The following is a 21,209-nucleotide window of genomic DNA, read 5'->3' on the forward strand; positions in this document are numbered from 1 at the left end:
GATGAGCCAAGTGCTGGCTAATGGGACGAGATTAATTTAGGATATCTGGTCGGCATGGAGGGGTTGGAACAAAGATGCCTGTTTCTGTGCTGTACAACTCTGACGACTCTAAATAATACAAAGTATAATTTGACAAATAACAAACTATATCCATGTTAACCAGGCTTAGCACACCACATGCTTTACTAACCATTCTCCACAGGTCCTATCCCTTCAATGACTGAGGAACATATGCTGGTGCATAATCTCCTTCACTAGTATTTACACACTCGTCTAAGGAATTGCACAAGTAAACAAGCAAGAGTAAACAGCACAAGGATTTTTAAAAAGTGAGGATAAACAGGACAAGAATTTAAAAAGTGAGGGTAAACAGCACAGGCGCCAGTAAAAGCAGATGGAAAGTGAGTGGAAAATGTCACTATGACAGGACAGGCCCCACATTCCGTTCCCCCCCCCCAACAACCTGCCTCACCTTTCACCTCCCGGGCCCAGTACCTTCCAGGTGGCCCCATAGTTGACACAGGGGCCGCCCCACGACCAGTAGAACTCCACCACCCAGGCGGCCGACGAGTTCCCAATCAGGCCCTTAACCCCATCCGCCTCCAGAATGCTCACCTGCTCCTGCCTGCTGTACAGCCGGCCGGTGTGGCCGTGACACAGCAGCTGCACCAGGAAGGCGGCGGCGGCCAGTGACGGGTGTCTGCCCCGGGCCGCACGGCGCCATTTTCCTAACGGCCGCCCTCCCGCCGCTTCCCCGCTCGAGCGACTTCTCCTCCCAACCGCCTTCGCCCCCGCGTGACGTCTGCACGGGGGGATGGGCGGGGCCGGGGGAGTCTCACCGTCACCAAGCAACAGCCACCTCGCGCTACAACTGCTCATTCACAAAAACAAACTCTCCTGTCTCGCTCTGCAGCTGCAGAGGGGGACACTGCCACGTTTCCAGGAGCCCTGTCTACATTGGGAAAGCTCACGGCTCAATTTAAACAGATATTCCGACATATAACGGAACGGCGTCATATCTAATGGGGGAAATCTGCATTTTAAAAGGCATGGACATTTTAACGGGCTATTTCTGCAAATAAAGAGATTTAAATGGACAAGATTATATTTCAAACGGATGCGTGCACATTAAAAGGAATATCTTAATATGTAAAGTGACGCAGTCATATCTAAATGAATCGACATTTCGAGGAGACGTTGCCCTATTTATAAGCAGAAATATCCCTTTAAGAGACAATTCTGTCTGAGTCCCAATGTTGTCAGACTGACATTTTTCTTAGAAAAGTTCTGCATTTAAATTACATTCTCGAGAAGGTAATTTATAGATAAGGGTGAAGGTTAGGGTGGATTGGTTGTACTATATTGCCCATAGTGCCCAGAGTGGGTGATTGGCCTCTCCCCATTGTGAATCTGCTGGTGCTTCAGCAGGGTGGAAGAATTGCTGAACGCGTTCCCACACTTGGGGCACGAGAACGGCCTCTCCCCAGTGTGGACCCACTGGTGCTTCAACAGGGCAGAGGAATTGCTGAAGGCGTTCCCACACTCAGGGCATTTGAATGGCCTCTTCCCCGTGTGGACCTGCTGGTGCTTCAGCAGGGCAGAGGAATTGCTGAAGGCCTTCCAGCACTCGGGGCAGGAGAATGGACTCTCCCCAGTGTGGACCTGCCAATGCCTCAGCAGGTTGGAAGAATTGCTGAAGGCCTTCCCGCATTCGTGGCAACTGAAAGGCCTCTCCCTGTGTGCAACCGCGGGTGCTTCAGCAGGGCGGAGGAATCGCTGAAGGCCTTCCAGCACTCGGTGCAGGAGAACGGCCCCTCCCTCGTGTGGACCCATCAGTGGGTCAGCAGGTTGGAGGAATTGTTGAAGGCCTTCCAGCACTCAGGCAGCTGAAGGGCCTCTTCCCAGTGTGGACCCGCCGGTGCTTCAGCAGGGAAGAGGAATTGCTGAAAGCCTTCCTGCACTTGGGGGAGATGCCTTTCTGCTGCCCCAACTGCGGGAAAGTCTTCAGCAATTCCTCCACCCTGCTGAAGCACTGGCGGGTCCACACGAGGGAGAGGCCTTTCAGCTGTCCTGTCAGGGCCCGCCAGTGCTTCAGCAGGGTGGAGGAATCGCTGAAGACTTTCCCGCTGACAGGGCAGGAGAACGGCCTCTCCCCAGTGTGGCTGCGCCAATGAGACTCCAGGACAGATGGGACATGAAAGCCTTTTCCACGGTTGCCACACTTCAATGGTTTCTCCAAAGGGCAGGATTCCTCTGGTTTCTCCATGGCCGAAGCTTGCGCTGCACACAAATGCGTGTACAGTCCCTCTCTGCCGTGAATTCCTCTTTCCAGACCGTATCGCTGTTACATGATCCACATTCAGTGCGCTGCACCAACAGGATTTCTCATCCAGTCCCACTGACGCTGAAAATGTACCGAAACAGGAACCAAAAAGCTTTGCTCCTTCTCACAGAATTATAGTTGAAAATTGTTGCGGTCCCGATGGATTGAGTGACTGTCAGACATTGACGTCAAAGTGAGGACTGCAGACGCTGGAGAGTCGGTGTTGAAAAGTGCGGCACTGGAAAAGCACAGCAAGTCAGGCAGCATCCGAGGAGCAGGAGAGTCAATGTTTTGGGCAGGCGGCCTTCTCTGTTGATTTTGAAACTTCTGTCTTCAGATCTTCAAATACTCTGCAAAAAGAGATTACAAAAGTCATTATTACCATTGCAGGGTTGAAATTCAGAACAAGCAATTCTACTTTCTGCAGAATATTCTTTTCTTTTGTTGTTCCACAAAAAGGAAAACACCATCCCACTCTCTCTCTCCCTCTGCTCTAACTAATCCTCCTGAAGGTGCTGATTCAGGATCTTACAGGGGCAGAAAAGCGAAAACATCAAGACTGACACCTCTCTGAATTTTGGGTAACTCCACCTGAAAGTTAATATCTTTCACAACATTGGGCTCCTGCTGACAGTGAGCAAGTCTGACTTTGGAAAGCAAAACAAAAGTTTGTCAATTCAGGGTGAACCTGCAATTCAGCTTCTTGATGAACAACCAGACATGAAATGGTTAACATCCCCAGAAAGGTGGAAACAAAATGAGACATCAAGGCATTAACACCGACACACTTCAGTCAAATTCTTCTGTTCCCAGTAAGAGCAAAACATCCTTGAAAGCTGCTTTGAAATTCCAGTCTTCACAACGACCCTTTTGCTTTCACCGCCGACGATTAAAGTCATATAGCACGGAAACAGACCCTTCGATTCAACTCGTCTGTGCCAAACAGATATCCTAAATTAATCTTGTCCAATTTGCCTGCATGTGGTCCATATCCCTCTAAACCCTTCATATTCATGTACCCATCTAGATGCCTTTTAAAATTCCCCTCTCACCTCAAACTTATGCCTTCTAGTTTTGGACTCCCCTACCCTGGGCAAAAGACCTTGGGTATTCACCCTATCCATGCCCCTTATGAACGTCTATAAGGTCACCCCTCAGCCTCCGATGCTCCAGGGAAAATATCCCCAGCCTATTCAGCTTCTTCTTGAATCTCAAACCCTCCAACTCTGGCAACAGCCTTGTAAATCTTTTAGATCCTATTCAAAGTTTCACAATATCTTTCCTATAACAGGGAAACCAGAAATGAACGCAGTCTTCCAAATGTGGCCTAACCAATGTCCTGTACAGTCACAACATGACCTCCCAACTCCTATACTCAATGCTCTAGCCAATAAAGGAAAACATACCAAATTCCTTCTTCACTGTCCTGTCTACCTGAGACTCCACTTTCAAGGAACTATGAACCCGCACTCGAGGTCTCTTTGTTCTGCAACACTCCCCTTAACTGTGTCAGTCCTGCCTGGATTACTTGACCAAAATGCAAAACACACACTTCATTAAATTAAACACCATCTGCCACTCCTTGGCCCATCAGCCCATCTGATCAAATCTAATTTATAGTGAACTCTCTTTCCTCTCTTATTCCTTTGAAGCTGAAAATCTCTATCCCACACACACACTCCCTCCATTCTCACTTTGTTGAACCTCATCCCTGAAGGGTGTGGTTCATGCTGATTAACAGGGCCACACTCAGGGGGGTTCCAATTGAAACATTCAAAATCCTGACCAGCTTGGACAGAGTGGACGTTGGGAAGATGTTTCCATTGGTTCTAGTCTCTCCAACCAGTGGGCACAGCCTCAGAGTAAAGGGAAGACCTTTAAGAATGGAGATAAGAAGAAACTTCTTCAGCCAGACAGTCGTGAATCTATGGAATTCACTGCCACAGAAGGCTGTGGTGGACAGGTCATTGAGGATATTGAAGACTGAGATAGATTGGTTCTAGAGTATCAAGGAGATCGAGGATTACGGAGACAAAGTAGGAGAATGGAGCTGAGAAACCTATCAGCCATGATTGAATGGCAGAGCAGACCCGATGGGCTGAATGACCTAAATGTGCTCCTATGTCTTATGGTCTCTTGCCGTCCTGGACACAGACTGTGAGAATTGGGAGCAAGAGTCACCCATTGGGCCTTTGAAGCCTGCACCAGCATTCAACAGATGCTAACTCGACATGAATCTACTAACATCTAGGTGAATAGGCTGGGAAGTTTTCATTGGAGCATAGTTTGAGAGGTGATCTTACAGAGGTTTATAAAATCATGAGTGGCATTGATGAGATGACTGCTCGGTATCCTTTCCCAAGGGTGGGGTTTCAAGATTACGCAGCAAATTTGAAGGTGAGAGGAGAAAGATTTTAAAAAGGCATGAGGGGCACTTTGTTTTGTTTACACAGAATGGTTTGTGTGTGGAATGAAGATCCAGAGGAAGTGGTGGATACAGGTACAGTAACAACATTTAAAAGACATTTGGGTAAGTACAAATATTGGAAAGATTTGGAGGGATATGGGCCAAACACTGGCAGGTGGGACTAGTTTGTGTGAATATAGTCAGCATGGACCAGTCCGACTGTAGGGTCTGTTTCTGTGCTGTATGACTCTGTAACTGTTCTGTACCGGTCTTAAAACCATTTTATTGCCTTTTCCCATAAACATCCACTTCTTTGTTGTTCAAACATTAGATGAAGTCAGCCTTGAATATATTCAATGTCCCCATAACTGCAAGAAGACATCCCCACTTCTGAACTCAATTTCTCTTGCTAAGATACCACTTGCCTTGCTGATTGCTTGCTGCACCCATCTGACAACTGGTATTGACTGGTTCCAAAGGACGCTGAGGCCTCTTTGTACATCCACACATCAGTCCTGATGAAGGGCTCGTGCCCGAAACATCGACTCTCCTACTTCTTGGATGCTGTCTAACCTGCTGTGCTATTCCAGTACCACACTTTTGACTCTGATCTCCAGCATCTGCACATCCCATTATATCACCATTTAAACAATACACCTCCATTCTGCTTTTTCGTCACATCAAAAGCTATAACTTCACATTGTGGTACTGCATTTGCCACCTGTTTGCAATTTGTGGTCTTCTCTACATCAGGGAGACAGAGCGTAAACTTAGGGAATGGTTCGCTGAACATCGCAGCTGAGTCCACAGAGGCCAACCAGACCTCCCAGTCATCATCCATTTTAATTCCCCTTTCCACTCCCTTTCTGACATGACCATCATAGACTTTCCATTCCCACAACAAACCAAACCGCAAATTGGAGGAATAACACCTCATCTTCCACCTGGACAGCCAACAGCCCGGAGAACTCAACATTGAGTGCTCCAATTTCAAAACAAAATCGCCCTGCCCTTCCCTTCCCATCCCTTGATTCCATTCCTCCCTCCCTCCCAGATTCATTCCTCCCATTGACCAACCAGGACGTACCCTCTACCTGTCTTCACCTATCCCCACTTCACCACCCTGCCCCCAGCACACCCTTTATCTACACCTCTACCCCCACCTCCACCCCCGTCATGAAGAAACCGAAACGTCCACTTCTCCTTCTCCTGATGCTACATGGTTTGCTGTGTTCTTCTTCCAGCCACCTGTCTGTCTATTTTGCTCATTGCGTCACAGACCTGGACCAACGTTTCCAGAGTCTGTCCCCTCCAGAATTCACTCCCTTTCCTCTCAGTTTCTGCAAGTCAACAATTGAACTCCAGAATTAAAAAGAAATGGAACAGGGGGCGAGAAAATAGACAGCCGTACTCACAGATCTTAGACAGAGGAAGGAATTTGCAGTCTGGGTGAAGCACAATCTTCATTCAGAGAGAGAGAGGAGCAGCAGCTTCAGAAGCTCATGCTGAAACCTTCGCATTCAGACAATGGGGTGGCTCTGATTGGCAGGAGGGCCAATCTCCTTCCGGTCCTCCAGGGTTCTCTATTGGTTCGTCAAAAGAATGTCTCGCGCTTTTTTTGCGGACAGCGATGAGCATGCCCAGTGTTTTGCTGACACCGCAGACATGCGCACTGCATTGCTGACACCGGCAAACATGCACAGAATGCTCAATGGGAATGCTCGCGTTCCTTGACAGATTTTGAGTGTCCAAATCCAACAGGAGAAAAAAAGGTTGGAGCCACAAGTTTTTTTTCCCTGTGGCTCGACATTTTATTGCTTTTGCATTTTGTCTGGCTGCTCAACTTTTGTATGTCTTTTCCCCTTATGGCAAAATGCAAAACATCACATTTCTCTGAATTAAAGTCCCTCTGCTTCTCCTTAGCCTATTGGCCCATCCGATCAATTCTAATTCGTAGCGAACTCTCTTTCCTCTTTTATTCCCAAGTAGCTGAAAATCTCCATCCCACACACTCTCCCTCCACTCTCACTTTGCCTATCCTAATCCCTGCTGCACCTCATCCTGAAGGGTCTGTTTCATGCTGATTAACTGGCCCGTACTCAGGGGGTATCTTATTGAAACATACAGAATACTTAACGGCCTGGACAGAGGCACCTTTTCCATTGGTTGGAGAGACTAGCATCTGAGGGCCCAGCCTTAAAGTGAAGGGAAAACCTTTCAGAACAGAGATAAGCAGAAACGTCTTCAGCCGGAGAATGGTGAATCTATGGAATTCATTTCCACAGAAGGCTATGGAGGTGAGGTCACTTAGGATATACAAGACTGAGATAGATAGGTTCTTGAGTATCAAAGGGATCGAGTATTATCGGGAGAAAGCGGGAGAATAGGGTTGAGAAACTTATCAGCCATGTTTGAATGATTGAGCAGACCAGATAGGCTGAATGGCCTAATTTCGACTCCCATGTCTTATGGTCTCTTGCTGTCCTGGACACAGTGAGAGAAAATTGGGAGCAAGAGTAAGCCATTCGGTCTTTCAAGCTTGCACCAGCATTCAACAAATCATAACTGGATATGGATCCACCAATATCTAAGTGAATAGGCTGGAACATTTTCCGCTGGAGCACAGTAGGTTGAGAGTTAACCTTATAGAGGTTTATAAAATCATAAGGGGGAGTAGGTGAGGTGAACGGCAGGTGTCCTTTCTGTCGGGTGGGCGTTTTCAAGATTCACGAGCAAATAATGAAGGTGAGAGGAGAAACATTTTAAAAAGACATGTGGGGCACCTTTTCTTTCCTCACAGAGAGTGATTTGTATGTGGAATGAATGGCCAGATGAAGTGGTAGATGCAGGTACTGTAACAATGTTTAAAAGACATTTGGATAAGTACATGAATATGAATAGTTGGAGGGATTTGGGCGAAACACAGGCAGGTGTGACTAGTTTAGTTTGTGAATATAATTAGCACGAACAAGTTGAACTGAAGGGTCTGTTTCTAAGCTGTATGACTAACTGTTCCGTACTGGTCTTTAAACCATTTTCTTACCTTGCCCCATAAACTTACACTTCTTTGCTGTTCAAAAATCATTGAACTCAACCTTCGAATATATTCAATGACCCCCTAACTGCAGGAAGACATTCGGATTTCTGAACTCAATTCCACTTGCTAACATACCACTTGCCTTGCTGATTGCTTGCTGCACCTGTCTGACAACTGGCATTGACTGGTGGAGAAGCATGCTGCGGTCCCTTTGTATATCCACACATCATTCTGATGAAGGGCTCATGCCCAAAACGTCAGCTGTCCTGCTCCTCGGATACTGCTTGACTTGCTGTGCTTTTCCAGCCCACACTTTTCAACTCTGATCTCACTTTCTCCACGTCTCAATATATCATCATTGAAACAATAAACCTCCTTTCTGCATTTTTTCACAGCAAAGGCTCTAACTTCACATTGAGGTCCTGAATTTGCCACATCTTTGCCAATTGTGGTCTTCTCTACATCGGGAAGACTGAGTGTAAACTTGGGGAATGGTTCGCCAAGCATCGCAGCCGGGTCCGCGGAGGCCAACCGGACCTCCCAGTCACTGGCCATTTCAAGTCCCCTTCCACTCCCTTTCTGACATGACTATTTTTGGCCTCCTCCATTGCCACAATGAACCTAACTGCAAATTGGAGGAACAACACCTCATCTTCTGCCTGGGCAGCCTACAGCTCCCAGAACTCAACACTGAGTTCTCCAATTTCAGGTACCCTCCCTTACCATTCCCCAACTCCCTTCCACTCCTCCGTGCCACCAACCAGATTCCTTCCACAAATTAACCAACCTGGTTGTACCCTCTCCCAACTTCACCACGCTGACCCAGCACACCCTTGTTCTGCAGCTCCCCCTATACTCACCCCCAGTCCTGAAGAAGAGTTGCACCTGAAACTTCAACATCTCCACTTCCTGATGCTGCCTGGCTTGCTACGTTCTTCCAGCCTCCTGCCTGTCTATTTACCAATTGAGACACAGACCTGGACCAACATGAGTTGTCCTCCCTTTGGATTCACTCCCTTTCCTTTCAGTTGCTACAAGTCAATAGTTTATAGAATCCCTGCAGTCCAACACATCCACACTGACCCTCCGAAGAGCAACTCACCCAGACCCATTCTCCTACCATATTACTCTACATTTACTCCTCAATAATGCACCTAACCTACACATCCCTGATGACTATAGGCAATTTAGCATGGTCAAAACCCACGCCCTTTGATCCCAGAATGAAAAAGGGGGTGAGAACAAAAAAGTGTCATACTCACAGATGTTGGACAGAGGAAGGAAGTTGCAGTCTGGGCTGGAGCTCGATCATCTTTCAGATAGAGGAGCAGCAGTAGGTTCAGAAGCTCATGGTCCACCTTCCGCATTCAGACAATAGGGTCGCTCTGAGTGGCAGGAGCATCATTCTTCTTCCGGTCCTCCTTGATTTTCTATTGATTCGTCAAAAGTTAGTCGCATGCGTCTTCAGCGAACAGCGAGGAGCATGCGCAGTGATTTGCTGACACTGGCAAACATGAGTAGTGCCTTCCTGACATCGAGGAGCACACGCAGAATGATCTGTGGAGATGTCGCTGTTACTGACAGTTTTTAAGTGTTCAAATGCCGATAGGAGAAAAAAAGGGTGGAGCCACTTTTTCTTCCCCTGTGGTTCAACTTTTAATTCCTTTTGCATTCTGTCTGGCTGCTCAACGTTTGTATGCCTTCTCCCCAGGGTAGTCGGAGCGAGTCGAGGACGACAGGGTATAGATTTATGGAGGGAACTAAGGGGCAAATTTTTCACACAGATAATGTTGTGCGTTTGGAATGAGCTGCGAGAGGAATTGGTGATGACTGCTACGATTACAACATTTAAAAGACATCTGGATTGGTATATGAATATGAAGAGTTTAGAAGGAGATGGGCCAAATGCTGGCAAATGGGTCATTAGATTAAATTAGGATATCTGGTCAGCCTTGCCTGAAAGGCTTTGTTTCCGTGCTCTACAACTCTATTTCTACATAGTTGGAACCAATTACACAAGACTAGGAATTGTCCATTCACCCCTTCCAGCCAGTCCTGAGCTGTAGCCTAACTGCGCATATTTCAATGCAAGTTTCAGAAAGATTTCAGCAGGTATTTTTTAAAAAAAGAATGCATGTACTTTCAGACTTTAACGATGTTTCTGAATATATCATTTTAGTTATTCTCAATTGTAAAGATCAGCCATTTCTCATCTTTCCCTTCTCCCAGGTAGAGTCATCACCACCCATTCTCTCCGTCTCTCTCCTTAGGAGGGCTTGATACAACGATCAAAGAGGGCTCAAGGCACGAGAAAGACCGGAGTTAGGGGGAAGCTGGGGAGAAAAGAGACAGATTCGGGGGGGAGGGGGGCAGTAGAGAGAGAGAGAGAAAATGGACAGGGGGGCAGAGGGTAGAGCGTAGAGAAAGACTGGGGGGGACAGAGAATGAGAGAGGGGCCAGAGAGAGAGAGAAAATGGGGGAGGGGATGCAGAGTGCTGGGGAGGAGTGATACAGAATGGGGTGAGGAGAGAGCGAATTGGATATGCAGAGTGTTGGGAGAGAAAGAAACAGAGAGAATGCACAGGGGCACTGGGTGGGTAGAGAATGGATGGGGATGGAAGGTAGGAGGGGCGAGGGAATGGGCTGTGTGGCAGAGGTTGGGGAAAGTGATGGAGAATGAATGGCGACAGAGGGTGAGGGAGAGAGAATGGATGGAGGGGAGACAGTGCGAAGAGAAACAACAGTGGTGCAGAGGGTGGCGTGAGAGACAATGGACAGGGTGTTAGAAGTAGAGAGGGAGAATGGACAGGGGGCGCTGTGTGGGGCGGGGGGGGGGGGGAAATTGACAGGGGGCGCTGTGTGTGCCGGAGTAAATGGACAGGGGCGCTGTGGGTGGCAGGGGGAATGGACAGGGAGGGTGGTGGGAGCCATGGGTGAATGGACAGAGGATGCTATGAATTGCGGGGTAGTGGAATGGACAGGGGGTGCTTAGAGTGGCGAGGGGAATGGACGGGGGTACTGTGGGTGGCGGGGGAAATGGATAGGGCACTGTGGATGGTGGGGCGGGCAGAATGGACAGGGGGCGTTGTGGGTGGCAGGGGTACATACAGGGGGCACTGTGGGTGACGGGGATGAATGAATGGGGGCGATATGTGTGGCAGGGGAATGGACAAGGGGTGCTGTGGGTGATGGGTTAGATCGAGGGATGTAAGGGACCATCTTTTTATGCTGATGGTTGTGTGTTTGTGGAACAAGCTGCTAAAGGAAGTTGTGCAGTTGAGTACAATTACATCATTTAAAAGGTGTCTGGATGAATCATTTGGGTTTAGAGGGATATGGGCCAAATGCTGGAAATTAGGATTGGGTCAGTCTCGGACAATTGGTCAGCATGGATGTGTTGAACTGAAGGGTTTGTTTCAGTGCAGTGTGACTCTATAAGTCAATAACACTTAGAGTCATAGAGATGTACAGCATGGAAACAGACCCTTCGGTCCAACCCGTCCACGCTGACCAGATATCCCAACCCAAACTAGTCCCACCTGCCAGCATCCGGCCCATATCCCTCCAAACCCTTCCTATTCATATACCCATTTAAGTGCCTCGTAAATGTTGCAATTGTACCAGCCTCCACCACTTCCTCTGGCAGCTCATTCCGTACCCGTACCACCCTCTGTGTGAAAACGTTGCCCCTTAAGTCTCTTTTATATCATTCCCCTCTCACCCAAAACCTATGCATTCTAGTTCTGGACTCCCTGACCTCAGGGCAAAGACTTTGCCTATTTACCCTATCCATGTCCCTCATAATTTTGTAAACCTCTTATGAGCGAAACTTGACCTTTTTAGTGATAATCTTCCCACTGGATTTGTTTTAATGCACCCAGTGTCCGGAGCTTTTTGGTGGGTAAAAGTGGCACAAATCCACTAGATCTTGTGCAAGCAGTGCATTTGTCAAATACTTTCATCTGTCTATCTTCTACAAGGCACAATTTAGCAGTGAAGTGGAATACTCTCCCACCAGCTTGGATGGGTGCAGCTTCAACATCACTGAAAAAAACATGATACCATCCAGGACAAAGTAACCTGGTCGATTGGCACGATATCCACATGCATCCACTCCCTCTACTCCACTGTTCAGAACCAGTAGTGTGTACTATCTACAAGACGCACCACAGAAATTCAGCAAAGAACCTGAGAAAATACCTTCCAAACTAACAACCACTTCCAGCTAGAAGGACCAGGACAAAAGCTATTTGGGAACACAATCTCTTGCAAGTACCCCTCCAAGCCACTCATCATATTGACTTGGAAATATGTTGCTGTTCCTTCAGTGTTGCTGGGCCGAAATCCTGGAATTCCCTCCCTAAGGGCATTGTTGGTCATCGTGAAGCGTGTGGACCACAGCAGTTCAAAACGGCAGACCATCACCACCTTCTCAAGGGGAACAAAATGCTGGCCAGCCAGCAACTCTCATATACCACGAATAACTTTTAACAAATGATTGAAACAGAGTGTTGGAATGTGCAAACAAAAAACAAAATCAACGTTCAGGAGTGACAGGTGGAGGGTATTGACTCGGTCCTTATTTGAGGACAGATAAAGAGCAATATACTGACACTGAACTGGAAATAGAGTTTTGAGGTAAACACCTGTAGTCTCTCATGCAGTGTATACATTTAAAATCGATTAAAGGTTGGTTCCTGAGATGTACTACAACAACACACGAGTAGGACGGTTAAGGAGGCATATGAGACACTTGATTTAATCTCTTTAATGGCAGCTATATCTCCCACACCCCCATGCGATGGAGAAACCGCTCTTCTGATGCGGACAGTGTACGTGCGCTGAGAGCGAGGTGCTCGTGCGCATGTGTCGATCGGCATGAGGCACCGCCTCTCATCGTTCTGATGGACGGCTGACCGGAAGGAGTCTAGTCATCCGGCCAATCAGAGCACCCCGTATTGTCTGCATGCGGAAGGTGGACCATGAGCTTCTAAAGCTGCTGCTGCTCCTCTCTCTGAATGAAGATTGAGCTTTAACTCAGACGGCAACTTCCTTCCTCTGTCCAACACCATCCAAATGGTCCAATTTGAAATCTAAACGTTGACCTTGCTTTTGTGCATCTCCTGTGCAGCCGTAACCCTGCACGCCTCGCTCGGTCTAAGCGCCGTATGACCTGCATGTCCTTGTTTGCTCGGATCTGACTGTACTGCTCACAAATCCGAAACTTTTGACATAGAACACAGAACAGTACAGGCACTTTATCCTACTTTCAGATGAGGCATACCCTTCATTGTACTAACTTCCATGTGCCTATCGCTTAAATGTTGCTAATATATCAGACTCTACTACCACTGCTGGCAGTGGATTCCATGCACCCACGACTCTGTGTGAAGAACCTACTCTGACATCTCCCCCAAACCTTCCTCCAATTACCTTAAAATTATGCCGACTTGTAACAATCATTTCTTCCAATGCTATCCACTCTATCTGTGCCTCTCAACATCTTGTATACCTCTATTAAGACATCTCTCATCCTTTTTCACTCCTATGTCCATTTCATACCTTGTGCTAATATTTTTTGAAGGACTTCTTCAGAAGGATAATATATTACAAGGGGCAAAAACAGTGTACATACATAATATGATGTCTTTAAACTTGGTTACATTTTAATTAACAGAAGGGCTTATTTATGGTAAATGGGTAAACTGAACACGCATTTTGAAGGGTGAGAGTGTGGAATATTTCGAGGTGTATGGTAAAACAGGACTGAATCTGCACGGCTTTGACAAGAGGAGGTCACGTCTGACAAATCTATTAGGATTCTTTGAGCAGCGAACGAGTAAGTTAGACAAAGGGAGAGCCAGTGGATGTGAGTGATTTGGATTTCCAGAAGGCCTTTGACAAGGTGCAGCGCAGGAGACTGTGAAATAAGATAAGAGTCCCAGGTGTTAGGGGCAAGGTGCTGACATGGATTGAGGATTGGCTGGCAGAGGGCAGAGTGGTGATATAAAGGGACATTTTTCAGGAGGGGGCAAGTGGAGTTCCAGAAAGGGTCCATGCTGGAAACACAAAGAGACTTGGGAGTTCCCAGCTCAGGATTCTCAGGGGAGAATTGTACCATTCTGGGGGGAATGGGGACTGAGAAGGATCCTACTATTCATGGGTTGTGGTGCGGTGTGGAAGGATTGTACCATTCACATGGGAAGGGGACAATTATACAATTCAGACAGCAAGGGTCATACCATTCATGTCAGATGTGGGTAGGGGAGGACTGTACCCTGAATGGGTGTGGGGGCGGAAAGGATTGTAATTGTTCATTGGAGAGGTAGCAGTGGGGAGGATTGTACCATTTACAGGGAGAACTATTTATTTTTATTTTCCAGAATTTCCATGATACAGGACAGATGCCAATTTTACCCACCAGAAATCTCCTGAAATTGGGTGCTCTAAAAAAAATCCAGCAGGAAGATTATCAGTGAAGAGGACTGGTTTTGGTCATAGAGGATAGATATAGAGTCACACTACATGGAAACAGACCCTTCAGTTCAACCCATCCATGCCGACCAGATGTCTCAATCTGGCCCAGACCCAAGTTCCACATTTAGCCCATATCTCTCGATACCTGAACCCTTCATCCAGATACATTTTAAAATGTGTAATTGTACCCACTTCCACCACTTCCTCAGACAGCTCATTCCATCCAAACATCACCCTCTGCATGAAAATGTTTCCCCTTAGGTCCTTTGTAAATATTTCCCCCCTCAACTTAAACCTATGCCCTCTAGTTTTGAACCTTGCCCCCCACCCCCCTCCCCTCCCTTAGAAAAAAAGAGCTTGGCTATTCGCTCTCTCCATGCCCCTCATGATTTTATAAATCAGTATAAGGTCACCCCTCAGGCTCTAACGCTCCAGGGTAAAAAAAGGCCCCAGCCTCTCCCTGTAACTCAAAACCACCAGTCCCAGCAACATCCCTGTAAATCTTGTCTGCAGCCTCACAAGTTTAACAGAGTCCTTCCAAATGAATGGCGACCAGACTTCTATGCCATGTTCTAAAAGTGGTCTCACCAATGTCCTGTACAACCACGTGACGTCCCAACTCATTTACTCAATGCTGTGACCCACAAAAGCAAGCACTTTCTTCACCACCCTGTCTACCCGCAACTCCACTTTCAAGGATTAACGCCTGCACTCCTGGAGCTATTCATTCAGCAACACTCCCCAGGGGTCTACCATTCAATGTATCAGTCTGCCCTGCTTAGCCCTCTCCAATTTTGTTCCATTTGCTCACACAGGCATGTCTTGTTGACTTTGTTCTGAGCAGTATAGATGCTTTCTCCCTTTCACACTTCCATTAACACCCATATGATACCTCTATCTCACCTTCACCATCATTAGCAATCTATCTCTTTGGCTCTGGGTACTTCTCACCATATGTTCCCCTCGGTCTTACTCACCCCTCTGTCTATGCCAAAAAAACGAGCATTTTCCAGCCCCTTTCAGTTCTGAATGAGAGTGAAATCAGACACGAGACATTAACCAATTCTCTCTCCACATACGTTCCCTGATCTGAAGACTTCCCCCAGCCCCTACAAGGTTAGAAATGACAGCACCTATTTCTCCAAATGTCATGTTTGATCTACTCATGACACATTCCTTGGATTTGGAGTGTTCTGATGTAGCGTTTAATCGGGATCCATCAAAATCAACATCCAGTCTTGTCTGAGAGCAGAACCAACTCAACTGACCGAACAAGCTGCACAACTCTTCTGTCGGATCTGTAGTTGCGACATCCTCTCTCTCTCGTTAACACAACAGGATTAGAGAGGCTTGGAGTACCATTCTCTCCAAACACGATTCCTAATCCACTGTTATTCCAGACTTATATGCATAACATCTAAACCTAAATAGTTAAAGCTCCTCAGCCTGATCTCCCACCAACAACAGAAAGAACATGCTCTAATGGAATGATGTCTGTTCTTAAATTCCACATTAAGGTTATTATTGCATTAATCTGTTATAAATGGTGTCCGATTCAGAGAGGCATCCTTTTTGTGGAACCCTACAGGAGTTTTCTAATCACAGAATCATACAGTACAGAAAAGGCCCTTTGGCCCATCAAATGTGTACCACCAATATGTTATCACTTACACTAGATTCATAGAGCTGTACAGCATGGAATCAGATCCTTTGGTGTCCATAACTAGAGGGCATAGGTTTAAGGTAGATGGGGAAGGGGTTCTCAGGGGCAACCTTTTCACACAGAAGGTGATGCACGTACGCAATGAGTTACCAGAGGGAGTGTTGGGATTGGTACAATTACAAAATTTCAAAGTCATCTGGATGGATAGATGAATCGAGAGAGATATGGGTCAAATGTTGGCAAATGGGATGAGATTAACTTCAGATATCTGGTCAGCATGGCCAAGTTGGATGGAAAGGTCAGTTTCCATGCTGTCCAGCACTATGGTGGGGACATGACCCATGTCCACATTCCCCCCCTCTACCCTGCCACTTGTTGTGTGGCTCAGAGCCCGGGAACATCGTTGGGTCACCCAGACCCTGACAATTTCCACATAGCTTCGGGCATTTCTCACAAACGCCACTCGGATTGTCAGCCACTGTCAGAAACTTTAGTTTTCCTTTTTGTCCAACCTTCAGCACTGGGCGAGCATTCTCTGTTCCCGTTGTGGGATCGTGTTCAAATAGTGACCAAAATCAGCAACTGGCGAAAATAGCCTCTTTATTCAGCAACCGCAAGTTGCACAAGTTTGAGGTGGAGATGGAATCCCAAAATACCGTCCAGACAGCAGCCTCTTTACACACAGTTCTTACAGAGATTAACACTCCGTCACTATGGTGCCCCATTGTTTTATCTATTGTACACAAACGCTGGCTGCTACTCCCGATAGGATTGAGATTGTCTGTGTGGTCTGCTTGCAGAATTAAGAGGTGTTAGTCCTTTTGTCTTTTAAGTCAGCAAATGTTCGTAAAATTACTCGGCCTATATGCTCTAAATAAGTTAGACATTGTACCTGCACTGAATAAAATAATGAAGGAAATTAAACTGTTTATCACTGCTGGATTGTGAGATATGTTTAGTATTTGCCAGCGTGAGTTTCATTCATTCCTGCAATTTCACAGAAGCACAGTCTCAATAGTCAGCTTCTTAAAGGGGACAGTGGCTGCGAGTCAGAGGAACTGTTTGATGTATTTATGTATTGATGTATTTATTCAGGTCCCGACAGACAGTTGGCAAGGGCTGATTAATATTGTATTCTTTCATGGTGATAAGATGGCAGGGAGGTATTCTGAAAACATTACTATGTTGACAGTTATTCAGAGGGAGCTTTTGATGCAGAAATAGGCCTAAAACACTGCTTGTAGCAAGAGCTGGTAAGGGATGAAGGTGTGAAAAAGCAGGAATGAGTCAAAAGAGGTGTTTTAACTTATTCTATTTTGTAATAGTAAAATATACTACAAAACTGCAATTTTATGAATGAACGAATGAAGCTATGTTATAGGAAAAGTTATGAGTGAATGAAATGGGAATGCAGAATTATTAGATATAGGGCTCCTGTGAGCAGCTTAGAAAAGAGTTATGAATGACTAAATAGAAAGCGTTTGAGAGTGGGTTAGTAAAGAGACCTATAACACAATATGTCACACCATGTTATCATCCTGGCATCCTGGTGGGGTTGGAGAAACTGGAGCCAGATTTCTTCGGAGTCAAACATGACAGATACACACCTCCTGACTTCAGTACATGCTCCAAATCAGTAAGTGTGACTTAATAGGTGCTCAACTCACCAGGGAATATATGCCCTCTTGAAGATGAAGGGAAAAAGTGAGGACTGCAGATGCTGGAGATCAGAGCTAAAATGTGTTGCTGGAAAAGCACAGCAGGTCAGGCAGCATCCAAGGAGCAGGAGAATCGACATTTCAGGAATCCTGAAAAAGGGCTCATGCCCGAAATGTCGATTCTCCTGCTCCTTGGATGCTGCCTGACCTGCTGCGCTTTTCCAGCAACACATTTTCAGCTCTTGAATATTAAGACAAGTAACACCCACAAAGCATCCAAATGTTCACTACTCAGTGTGACTGGATTGGTGTCTGAGCAGATGGCATGACTGACAATCTCTTCCCGCAATCGGGGCAGGTGAACGGTCTCTCCCCAGTGTGACGGCGGCGATGGCTTTCAAGCAAGCACGGGAATTTGAATTCCTTCCCGCAGTCTCCACATTTCCACGGTTTCTCCATCACGTGGGAATCCCCACCGCCTTCTAGTGTTGACAATCAGTTGAAGGACCATTCACAAATGGAAGGTGTTCTATGTCTTGCTGCTGCGAACGGGATGTTGCTATTTCAGACTTTGTACCCGCTTAAAGCTCTTCCCACAGTCAGTTCACTGGTACACGCTCACTGAGGTCTGTGTACTTCAGCCTCACTGAAGTTTGAAACATTTCAAATCAGACAAGACAGAAGAGAAATAAAATTTCCAGTGAGATTCAAAAGACTGATAACATTCCTGTGCCAGTGAATCGATTGTCTCGATCAGATCTTGTTTTGAGATTTCTGGCTGCAATTCCATCCATTCTCATATCCTGTAAAATAGAGAATACAGAAGACATCACTGTCTGCAAAGGATAGAATTTCCAAACAGACAATTCTGGTTCCTGTGGAACATTCTTTCTTCTCAATGCCACAGTCTCCCTCCATTCTCACTAGGTATTATTGCCCCATGCTCCACATTCTCCTAAAAATGCTGAAAAATGTTGACTGATGGATCTATGCTCACCTCTTCCTGCCCTGGACACAGGTTGTCACAGATTGAACCAGGAGTGAGCCATTCAGCTCCTGGGGTTTGCTCTGCTGTTCCATAAAATCATATCTGTGCTGCTTTAGCCTTCACTCCATTTCCTGCTGTTCTCCATAACCTTTCATATCCCTGTCATTTAAAATTCTCTTCAATTAAGCCTTGAATACATTCCATGAGCCAGTCTCCATTACCCTCTGTGGGGGAACATTCCATAAACTAACAAGAAAAGAATAAATTCCTAATTTCTCCCTGAAATGGGAGACCACTTCCAGGCAGGTGGAGACTAGCTAGTTTAGAATCATGTTCAGCATGGACTGGATGGAATAAGGAGTCAGAAACCCCAGAATAGAAAGGGAGGGTGAGAAAAGAAAGTGCCGTACTCACAGATAGTGAACAGAGAAAGGAAGTTGCAGTCTGAGGTGAAGCTCAATCTTCATTTAGGGAGAGAGGAGCAGCATCAGCTTCAGAAGCTCATTGTCAAACTTCCGCATTCAGTCAATACGGCGGTTCTGATTGGCCGGCGGACCAGTCTCCTTCCGGTCATCCAGGGATTCCAATTGGATCACAGTTAACCTGTGTGATGACATAACGCGTGGCCAATAGGAGAGAATCATCTTGGAACACGGGATCGTCATCGGCCAGCTCCCTCCGGACGTCCCGCCCCGTATGAGGACGTCACAACGCGGAAGTAGTGCGATCAGTTTCAGACTGAGACCTCCCCAACTCTGGGCAATATCTGAGAGCAAAGCAATATCTCCCCCTTTCTATTCCTCATCCTGGGAGGGAGAGAGAAGAGGGAAGGCACTGTACACTTGTACCAACTGGCGGCGGAGAGTGTGAATGCAAGCGAAGGGGTTTCAGATTCTCTCTCTCTCTTAAGGCTTTCTGATCCTCATGGCATTTATCAGAACTGGAAAGTGAAAAGGGTCAGAGATTTTGTCTCGTGTTATTGAGTTTTTAAACATTCAATGTGCTGTTCGTGGTTTTCTCACATTCGATTATAATTAATTGTTGTAATTATGTGTTGTAGCTATGTCATATACTTCCAATTATGCTGTTATTGAAGGGGATGGTAAGTGAGCATTGGACAGAGTCACAGAGATTTCCAGCATGGGAACAGACCCCTCAGTCTAACTCGTTCATGCTGACCAGTTAATCTGGATAAATCTAGTCCCATTTACCAACAGTTGACCCATATCCCTGTAAACCTTTTATTAATTCATTCACCCATCCAGATGCCTTTTAAATATTGTAATTGTACCAGCCTCCACCACTTTCTCTGCAGATCATTCCATTTGTACAAAGAGAGTCCATTCATCAGTTTAACAATGGCAGGGAAGAAGCTCTTTCTGAATCTGTTGATGCATGTGTTTCCAGATTCTGTATCTTCTGCCTGACTAAAGAAGTTGTGAGAGAGCATTAGGGGGTTGGATGAGAATTTGATGATGTTGGCAGCATTTCTCCAGCAAAGAGAAGTGTAGGTGGAGACCATGGATGGTAGGTTGACTTCCATGATGGTCTGCGATGCGCATAAAACCTTCTGGGTATCTTATCATTCTGGACAAAGCAGTAGCCGGACTAGGTTGTTACACATCCAGATAGAAGACTTTCTATAGTGCATCTGTAAAAGTTAGTGAGGGTCATTATTGACACACTGAATTGCATAAGCCTCCTGAGGAAGAAGTGTTGTTGTGCTATCCTGACTGAGTTTGCCCCTTCATTTTTCCAGATGGTGAGAACACTCAAACAACCCACCGTGGAGTTTGCATTGCTGACAGAAAGCAGTTTGTGTTCAGCAGCAGCTTAGTCATTCACGCACTAGGTGCTGTGAGATTAAAAGTACGGACAGCCATAATCTAAACCTTGAAGTCTCAAACGAAATCTAGAAGTTCACTTCGCCAAAAGCTAATGGAGGCATCCTCATAAAATTACCAGATATACTTGGAATCCTGAGAAGAATTCAAGTGAATCCTGGAAAGATATTGCATGTCTTGGACTATTCCCAGAAAGTGAATGAACTATCAAGATTCATATAAAGATTTGTGGGAACTATGGCAGGGAAGGAAAGAAAACTAGATTTACAATTTAATGCCATACATACTATTCTGCTAAGTTACTCCTGTTGATTAGGTTTTCACATTTTTAAACAAAAAAAAAGTTGTTCTTCCAGTTAATGACTGGGTTTTCAAACTTCTCTTCAAAATTAATAATTTTTCTCTTCAAACTGAATGATTGTAACAAAACTGCATCTCATTGTTGAATTTTGAATCTGTAGGATGTGCTTGGTAAAGTTTGAATGAACAATATTTCAAAGTGAATTTTATCATGTTAAGTACCAAGACGTTCTGGAGAGGAAAGACTTGTCCTTGTGTGTTTTGCAACACTTAATCAAGGTCAGTTCAATAGAAGAAGCAGCCAGGTTGATGCTCGAGTTGACAGCTCGGGCAAAACAGCTGAAATAATGCAGGCAGTAGCATAGCAATTAGGGTTCGGAAGTTAGCCAAAAATATAAAAACAGGTTGGAAAGTTTCTTCAGCTTTCTTTAAAAAAATAACAAAATAAGTGTTGGTTCTATAGAAAATGAGTCTGGGGATTCAATAACGGAGTATAAAGAGATGGTAGATGA

General features: G+C 45.9%; 1 pseudogene across 1 annotated transcript in view; it reads right to left on the bottom strand.

The window, feature by feature from the left end:
* Positions 1-1,338: 1,338 nt before the first annotated feature.
* LOC148144267 (uncharacterized) overlaps positions 1,339-21,209 on the bottom strand; it is a 46,630-nt pseudogene continuing 26,759 nt past the window's right edge. Inside the window, exon 3 of the transcript XR_015751675.1 lies at positions 1,339-1,990. The product of XR_015751675.1 is annotated as an uncharacterized LOC148144267 (transcript). The remainder of the gene's footprint in view (positions 1,991-21,209) is intronic.

The sequence above is a fragment of the Chiloscyllium plagiosum genome, unplaced genomic scaffold (genome assembly GCF_037043375.1).
Source record: "Chiloscyllium plagiosum isolate Xiang-an unplaced genomic scaffold, Cpla_swu_hap1 HiC_scaffold_27, whole genome shotgun sequence".
NCBI classification, from domain to species: Eukaryota; Metazoa; Chordata; class Chondrichthyes; order Orectolobiformes; family Hemiscylliidae; genus Chiloscyllium; species Chiloscyllium plagiosum.